The sequence below is a fragment of the Syzygium oleosum genome, unplaced genomic scaffold (assembly GCF_021117445.2).
Source record: "Syzygium oleosum isolate NSW1041296 unplaced genomic scaffold, Sole_v2.1 Sole_v2.29, whole genome shotgun sequence".
Taxonomy (NCBI): Eukaryota; Viridiplantae; Streptophyta; class Magnoliopsida; order Myrtales; family Myrtaceae; genus Syzygium; species Syzygium oleosum.
The window spans coordinates 3,786,179-3,793,925 of NW_026607513.1; the positions used below are offsets into that span (position 1 = coordinate 3,786,179).

The 7,747-nt window shown below is 34.6% G+C and overlaps 1 pseudogene; it reads right to left on the reverse strand.

Annotated features, from left to right (window-relative positions):
- Positions 1 to 4,835: 4,835 nt before the first annotated feature.
- LOC115692127 (transcription factor WER-like) lies at positions 4,836 to 6,322 on the reverse strand (annotated as a pseudogene).
- Positions 6,323 to 7,747: the final 1,425 nt, after the last annotated feature.

The window sequence follows — 7,747 nt, forward strand, 5'->3', positions numbered from 1 at the left end:
TATGGTCACATGACAAAACAAAAAGGGCTTGCTTATGTTCTAGTCAAGATATCCAAGTATGACGAAAACGCAAGTTAAAAAAAATGGGAGACGATTGAAAAGAATAAGAAAAGAGACGAAAGGAAACATATATATGCATGACTCGATTGCATTTTTACGATAAATTTTAGGACTTTGTTAGGATGTAGGCGAAGTACAATTTTCTTTGTAGGCGAAGTACAATTTTCTTTATATATATATATATATATATATATATATATATATATATATATATGACATGGTGTATTTGAATATTCTTCTCGACTTATCTCCATGTTTTCATGCAAATAATGAAATTAGATAGTTATAGAGTTATAGTATTATTTCTGTTTCCCAAAATTATTGAGATTGTCAATTTTGTCCTAAGATAAATATCTTTAAGCGCAACAAGGAAAACTCAAAGATTAAGATTCCTAAAAAATTCGGAGGCCATGTTCTCACTATGTAATAGATTATTAGACAACCTCAATAGAACCATGAAAGAAATTTTTCAAGATTTTCTTGAAAGCTTTTCACACAAATAGACTATGAAAGAAAATTTTAAAATTTTCAATAAAGAAGTATGCAGCTATTAAATATTTAAAAAGTAAAAATATGTCATTAACCCAATTCTATTTGTAAAATCTCAATAATTGCACCGAGTAAAAAGAAAAAGGTCATATGTGTGCAATTAAACTCCCTAGCGATAGTTAAGGTCAAAAGGTGCTTCATCTTTCCGCCATGTACTTGGAAAAATGTATATTTTGCTTTTACCTTTTCTTGTTATGTTGAATTTTACTTTTATTTAGGTTCATTTATTTGACGGAAAATAAAAAATTTGAAAAATATTTTCTTGAAAATAATTGCTTGAATAATTAATTAATGAAAAAAATCTCATTAGTTATAACAATTAATATTTATACATTTTCGTAAACGATAAATTTTTTTTTCTCTCGTTATTGTTGTAATCGATATATGAGATCATTTAAGAAAAATATTGTTTTAATTATTTATTTTCTGTGAAACAAATGCAGTCTTAACTCGAGATTGTTTTTTAACTTTATGATAATTTTGATTCATACAATCAGCACAATTTTCTGGAGTCCTTAATCCGTCAAGTTCACATAATGTGGAATCGCCATCACCTGTCGCGTTCGGGGTGCTATTGGGGTCTCTTTCTTGGAAACTTCATACAACCCAATTCAACAAGTTTCATCCTATTTTAATGGTCATAGGATTCGTTTACTCTATGCTGAAGACATGGATGACCTCGTGATTCTTGGGATTCCATGTCAGTGGCCGACGTCATTTCAAAACGTTTTACACATTTGAACCTTGTTCCTAGATCAAAAGGCGTAGCCCTAATAAGACGTACGAGCCGGTGCATGTAGCCCTAATTAGATGCACGGGCCCTAAAATTTTAGGGTACGTTCGTTTCACGAAAAATGAGTAATTTAAAAAATATTTTTTAAAAAATAATTACTTATATCATTTAGAAAAATTAGTCAACATAAATATTTTCATTATCGATAATAATCTATGCCTAATTATTTTCGTAGGCAATGAAATTTTTTTCCATTTATTTATTTTTATAAGGAATACAAGCGATTATTTTTTGAAAAATGTTTTTCAAATCGCTCATTTTCTGCGAACGAACGCACCCTTATAATATAATGAAATAGATGTCTAGTCAGGGCATCCATGCACTATTGATGGAACATACGTGAATATCTAATGGAGGTTTGCTATTGTAAGGGCTCTTTGTAAAACTTTTTGTGAAAAGAAACATGAAATTTTCGGGGTTTTTTTTTTATCGTTTCGCAATTACATTTTCTTCTTTTTTGCTTAGCTCGAGAAACGATATATGAAGTGTAAAGATTAACCATATAAAATTCTATGTAGCTCAATCGTTTGTTGTCTCTATATTAAGGACTTATGTACAACCACTCTGTAATTGATGCATAGAATTTTGTATGGCATTCTTTGTAGAACACTTTGTATGCCTAGGAAACCACAGTGTAAAGTGACCAAAAGTTCTCTTGTTTGAACGCTTTTTCATACTTTTATGATGGTTTTCCATCTTTCGCAACACAAGATAGATTAGAGGAAACACTGAGGAGAATTTTTTTAACATAAGATATATCCATTGAAAATAAACTGCAGAAGTAGAATCATCAACTTTCAAACAAAATTATTGTCCACAAAAACTCGTAGAGATAGAAAAGCTAAGATTGTGCATTGATTTTGTAGATCGTTTGGCACTTACTCCTGTCGTGTGTGTTGTCATCATTTGGGTTGTCTTGCTTGATTGGCAAAGAAATGACATTGATAATTACTATTACGAACAAAAAGGATTTTTTATTATTCTTACAAAGAATCCAATGAAATCACAGACTGTCGTATTATGTAAATCAATATTCAAAGCTTATGCATTATTTTTTTTTTAAATTTAATGACGGTGGACCAACTTATGTTTCCTATCAATGTCCATAAAGCCCACGTTCTAATATATAATCTATGATTTCCACCAAAAAGTCGACCAAATCAACGAGCTTTTGGAATGAAAGTATAACCTGATTATCACGAAAACAACATAGCAAGAGGGGCACCCTGCATTGGGAGATGCGTGCACACTATCCACTGCCTTCGTTCCCCCAAAAAACAAACACATTGGTGTATGGTGGACAGCTGTAATTACGTCGTTTGCAGAAGCTTCTGTCATCATTTCAGTATCTAGACATTCAACAGACTAAACTTTCTCTTTAAGTTTAATATCTAGCGAGACCAATATAACTCAATTTCATTCACGGATCCCCGTATACAGTACAACTCAATCGCAAAAAACTATATTGTCCAATCACAATACGATTATATATGTTACAGTTATATCTATTTGCTAGCCGTTATCTTTGTCTTATCAAAATACGGCTAAATCTGAAGTTTCACTAATCTGATTTGGATGATTTGTCTAAATAAATAACTAAAAATCATACGTTCCTAAGTTATCTTACCTTCTTAAGCCTTTATTCTATAAGAATGATGAAGAGATGTAGACACTACAAATTTTGTTTTTACAAATAAGGTACGACACGTAATTTCTAGTGAAATAGTGTGACAATAATTGATATGAAAAGTGATCGTGCTTAGCGCTTTATCTAAGAAGCAAGCACCACTCAACCAGCGAAGGAATTATGTCTCGCAAAGGATAATGAGTGACTAGGGATAAGATGGAAGAACTTAGTTAGAGATACTATGGTTACATGACAAAAAAAAAAAAGAAAGAAAGAAGAAGCTTGCTGAAGGAATTATGTCTTGCAAAGGATAATGAGTGATTAGGGATAAGATGGAAGAACTTAGTTAGAGATACTATGATTACATGACAAAAAAAAGAAAGAAAGAAAGAAAGAAGAAGCTTCCTTATGTTCAAGTCAAGATATCTAAGAATGACGAAAACGCAGGTTAAAACGAATAGGAGACGATTGAAAAGAATAAGAAAAGAGTCATAAGGAATCATTTATACACAAGACTCAATTATATCTTTGTGATAAGTTTTGAGACTTCTGATACACTTATCCCTAGAAACTATAAACTCATTCATCATATTTTGCAAACTCGTTAATTACATTTTGCTCAGATTCATTGGTTCCCTAAGATATGAACCCGGATAAGAGAGTTCACAAAAGTTAATTTTCTTATTTACTTGATGGAGTAAAACCCAGATGCATTCACTCATTTTTGTTTAATGAGAGATAAAGAGGGCAAGCAATACCAAAAACGAAGGAAGAGAGAAAGTTCGCCTGACGATGAAAGGTCCAAGTTGTGGAATATTTACTCTTGCTTGCCTTGGAAACTCAGAAACTTTGATACTTCCCCAATAACTTCCTTAATTCAGCCTCGGATTCAATTTTTTTTTTGGCATCTAAAGCCATTGTAGTTTTATGATGTCAGACCATATAACGTTCCTGAACAAAATGCACCAGTGCACGAACTATACCTTGAGAAGGATGATTGAACTTGAAAATGGAAGCAGCACTCAGCTCATAAGGTTCTTTTGCAGCCTGTTACTGGTGTAAATTTGTAAGTAGATAATCATTTGCAAGAGCTCCACAAATTACAATAAGACTCGGGTCTGGGAGATCGAAGGTGGTTAAAAGAAGCCAAAAGAAAGGTAAATGAGAGGTTTATATCACGGTAACGAAGATCATATGTTCCCGGGTCAATGTAACTAATTATCATCGGTGATTGGCAATTTGACGGTAAAACAGGCATCTAACTTAGGGAATGAAGTTAGATCCGTTAGTTAGGCAACTTTTGGTTAAATTCACTTATCTTTTTCAGAAAACTGCACGTAGTGTATGAGCTCCTCCTTCTGATTTAGAGCAATGTTCGAAAGATAGTGTTGTAATTTCTTTTCCAGGAAACTACTTCAAAACAGAGTGAAATTCGCATCTGTACTAAGAGTTTGATCTTGTCGCAAGGTAAAGAAGTAGTGTTAACGAAGATCAAAAACTGCACTGAACACAGCAATGGAGCTTGCCGAAGCATTGCAGGTTGGAAAGAAATCTTCAGATGTAATTTGAAGTTAAAGCCATTCGAACCTTTTCAATTGCTACTTTTTTTGCCAACCCAAAAGCTAGCTAATGATGGTTACTGAGATATGAGATTGGTCATCTCACAACACGCAATCTTTATAAAAGAACGTGCATGGAATCGTGATTATAAGTTCATCATTTCTCCACAGAACACGAATAAATCCACTAGACAGAAATGACAACACTGATAAACAATTGCAGAAAACACAATGCTCATTACATTATTCACATTCTTTGGAAGTTTAAGATTGATCCTAGATTTATTACATCCAGAAGACCATCCTTAGAATGAACCACGACCCTCAACAGGAAACTACCAGTAATCATATAGAACCTCTTCATCTGCGTACAAGTGCCTTCAGCAATCATTTCCCATAAATCCATGATGAAATCTTCGTAGGAACCCTGTGGTACACGAGCCTCTGTTGCAGTCACACAAGGGCAGGGGCTACAGCTCCCGAATGCATGTACGTGCTGCCGAAATTCTCTAGACTTTCAAGATCTCTCAGTGCAAGAAATTGTTCCCACAAGCTTTCTTCTTCTCCTATCACGCTGCATGGTGAATACCAGCTACTTTCCAGGGTTTTGTCATCACGGTGAACTCCATAAGAGGTGCAGAACCTATTTACACTCATTGTCGGAATTTCATTTTGAGTTACAATGCCGGGTTCTAATTTTGGAGTATCAATAGTGGGAAGAGATGCGTTTGGATGGGATGAACTGTCATCGTGATTGGGCTTAACTTTCATGTCACACGCGGTTGGAATTTGCAACTTGTTTCCGTTGTTGACGCATTTCTTCAAGCGGGTATTCCAATAATTCTTTATATCATTATCAGTCCGTCTGGAAAGTCTAGCTGCTATTTTTTCCCATCTGGGATAGGAAAATTCAATCAAGAATCATTATACATATGTCTGTAAGTACAAAATTATGTTTCCGTAGTACAAGTACTATATATGGAGAGAGAGAGAGAGAGAGAGAGAGAGAGAGAGAGAGAGAGAGAGAGAGAGAGAGAATATGTCCTTATATTCAATGCGTCCTTATATTCAATGCGAATAATTTGAGCCAATGATCATATGAGAAGAAGGTTTTCTTACAAAAAAAGAAAAGAAAAGACAATTAACAATCCAAAACAACAATCAATCAAGAACATACCTGTAGTCTATCATTGTGCAATCAAAGTCATTTGTGACAAAAGAAATTAAGTGTTTTATGCAAAGGTGATAAAAAGATTTAAATTTGTCTGCATCGCAAGGCTAAAATAATTCGCAGTAGGCGATTTTCTTCAAATCTATAATCAAATTTTGACTGACGTGATGGTTTTGCAAGCTTACTTATTTCCAAGAAGTTGATGAAGCTCGATAATCAGATCCTTCTCTTCTTTGGTGATGTTTCCATGCCTGATGTTAGGCCTCAGATAGTTCATCCACCGAAGTCTACACTTTTCCCAGTTCTTGCCAAACCTGAGTCATTCACACACATTTTCAATACTCAGGTTGATATTATACCCAACAAATCCAGATACAGAGATCAGCGAAAAACAAGATCAGTAGATGAATATTTCATACCAGCAGGCTTGGGCATGTGAGTCCAGTTCCAAATGCCATATCTCCTGATATAAGCAATAAGCTTCTGATCTTCTTCTGCGCTCCAAGTTCCTTCTTCACTGCTGTATTGTTGTTCCTGTTCCGTCTGAGTGGATGTCTCACCATGATTTGAGCTAGCTGTTGACTTTGTGAGGGAATAGAGAGAGAAATAATGTGGCTGTGCTATTAACTCTGGCTTAAATCATGTCCACAGTAACTCCAGAGTTGCCTTCTATTTATACTTGGGTTTGGTACCGCATACACTTGTTTTCAAAAGCCCCCCAGATTCAACAGACTCTCGCTTTGATTTTTTTTAATGCAAGGTGATTTTCCAAGCAACTGGTGACTTGAAGTCATTTTCATTGGTTGGAAGCAGTGCCGATTGGTGTATGTTTTGGCATTTTTGGAAACCGTCCGCCTAAGAGCCAACTGCAAGGAGATTCCATCGCTCATAAATTTTTAATAAGACATAGCTTGATACACGCAATCTTTTTTGACTTGCGTATGCTTTTGGATTAAATAATCACATTTATCATCAAGGGTTGGCCATCTCGTTTTTAAGCTAGTTAATCCATCTTCTCAATACGTTCACATCAGGATATTGTACTTCACATGTGTTAGACTTAAAGGAAACGATGAATGCTTAGAAATTTCCTCCCTGATAGATTGAACAATCGACGCAAATTTGATTTTGATGTATATTAAGAATATGGAAGAAAAACGAGAGAAAAGGGAGCAACGGTATAGTAAGGAAGCATCGAATATGCATGTCTCTTCCTATGGTCATAGGACTTGCTAAAACCTAAAGTCATTATGATAAATTCTTAAATGTTCTACATCATTCATTCTATAGGTTTAAATAAGGGTTTTATTTGGTAAATTATTTGTATCTAATGACATCGGCTTCCAGATAAATAGCCATATATTTCGTTCATATGTTATGTTCGTTTTTCTTTTTGAGGAATCCAAACAACTCTTGTTGGGACGTCCATAAGTCTGATCTCTTTATTCTATAATAGTAATTTTTAAAAAAAAAAAACATCAACTTCAAACAGTCAGATTTGATAAAGATCCAGGGCTGTAATAAGACGAATAGATGTGTATTGCTAAATAATACAAAAAAATGTTAATTTAAAAGACTCAACAAGATGTTGGCCTAGATGGCAAATGAGTTCGCTGTTCTCCTTATAGTCTTAGGTTCAAGCCTTGTCAGGAGCATTCCATGCGTAAAATCCTAATTGCACTCGGCTGATGTGGAAAGTGTGCCCTTCATATTGTCTAGGAAGATGGACCAATTGAAGTGCGACAAACCGACCCAAATGCCATCTGACCTGCTAGACCAAAAAAAAAAAAAGGAATCATGTGACTGTCATGTTATCTCCTAATCTTGGGGAAAGTACCAAAAAAGTCATAAACATATTGCACTGATGTCAATTCAGTTCTAAACCTTTTCACTTTTTGTTAATTGTTCATCCGGCCAATTTCGGCCGAAATTGCTGACGTGGACACCGACTATCTTACATAGCATGATTAGCGCTGATGTGGATATAT